This window comes from Cyprinodon variegatus, unplaced genomic scaffold (genome assembly GCF_000732505.1).
Source record: "Cyprinodon variegatus isolate N-32 unplaced genomic scaffold, C_variegatus-1.0 Scaffold1875, whole genome shotgun sequence".
NCBI classification, from domain to species: Eukaryota; Metazoa; Chordata; class Actinopteri; order Cyprinodontiformes; family Cyprinodontidae; genus Cyprinodon; species Cyprinodon variegatus.
Window position 1 is genome coordinate 48,869 of NW_015152328.1, and position 1,748 is coordinate 50,616.

A 1,748-nucleotide genomic window follows, 5' to 3' on the forward strand; every position below is an offset into this window, starting at 1 on the left:
ATATATATATATATATATATATATATATATATATATATATATATATATATATAAAATAAATGAAACAATGACCCCACTTTTGCTGTCAACACCATTCTATATAATTTCTGACAAAACATTAAGAATATGTTTAAAAGTTAGCTTTTTCATTTATATTTCAATCTATTTTCTCATCACAGTGCGAGACTTTAGGTCGATGCATGCTCACGTGAGAGGCAGGATATTTCTCTGCATTTATTTTATTGATCTCAAAATTTTGGTCCCAATATTCAGGCAGACAAATCAAAAGGATTTTCAAACTAGTTTTTATTATAAGTAAAGTGAGCAGCTCGATGTCAGCGGGGTTGATAACCGGATTCTCTGCAGAGACAGAGAACTCAGGTCAGGGACTAGAATGTCGGGATGATCACGACTAGGAGCAGAAGTCATTGACCTGGTTAAGGATTCAGTCTGATCCCAGAGGAAGAGAAGGGGGCAGATTGTCCACTGCTTGCGGCCGTGACTACTTCAGAGATCAAGTGATGATGCTGTCAGCTGACACAGAGGAGTGTCCTTGAAGGGATATCCAGAGCCGAAGTACAATCTAAAACAGGTTGACAGACCAGGAGAACAGAAAGCCAAAGAGGTACCGAAGGAGAATCCAAGGCGAGGTCAATAACACCGTCCAAGTTCAGTACACCAGCAGAATCCAGGAAAACAGTTAAAAAATCAAACTGTCATGGCAGACAAGGACAAGGCAAAAGCAGAAATATCCAAAGGCAGAAAACAGATCAGGATCAGAATCACAAACACTTGAATTTGTGATTCTGAGTTACTCTCACAAAAACAAAAAACACAGTACCATGTAAATTTGTCAAAATCTTAAGTAATAAGATGAGATTATGTGTGATTTTGCAGGGGGAAAAAAGAAAACCTGTTATCAAAACTTCTGGAGGTAGCACCAACTTATTATTAATACCTTTGGCAGAATTCAAATGAACGATTTTAATGAGATTAATTTAGATTAATTCAAAGATTACAGTGAAATGAATCTAGACTAGAAAAAATTATCTATGCCCAACACTAATTTTAATTTACTGAGTAAAGGAAGTAAATTTAATTTGTTGACATTTAGTGCCAGTGAAAGGTAAGTTTCTATCTTTATGCAGAGGAATAATTTTCTATTGCTTTCAAAGGTCTGGGAATGATTCACTCCTTAAAGATAAAAAAATATATATATTGCATTTCATCAGTTCCAAGTTTTCTGCTCTAGTCCATCTATGTCTTGTTCCAGTAGCCAATTTGTCATCAAGTTGCCCTGGTTCCCTAGCAACTGACACGGACCTTGTTAACCCGGGTGATGTCCGAGCCGGTATGGCTCTTGTATTTGCGGTTTCACTCATGCCTGAGGTAGGCCACTAAGCACTTAGGACCTTGCCTAAGGGTGCACCTGGATGTCCATGCTGGGAATCGAACCCACGGTCACCATTACCAGAGTCGTTGTGTACCACAGAAAAATAGAAGAAGTGGCTGATATCAAAAAATCCTACCAGTGGATGGAAAAGGTTGGACTGAAGGACAGCATAGAGGCACTAATCATGGCAGCACAAGAACAGGCACTCAGTACAAGATCAATAGAGGCCAGGGTCTACCACACCAGGCAGGACCCCTGATGCAGACTGTGCAAACATGCCTCTGAAACAATACAGCACAATGCAGGAAGTGCATACATGGAACGCCACAACCTAGTAGCTGTCATAGTGTACAGG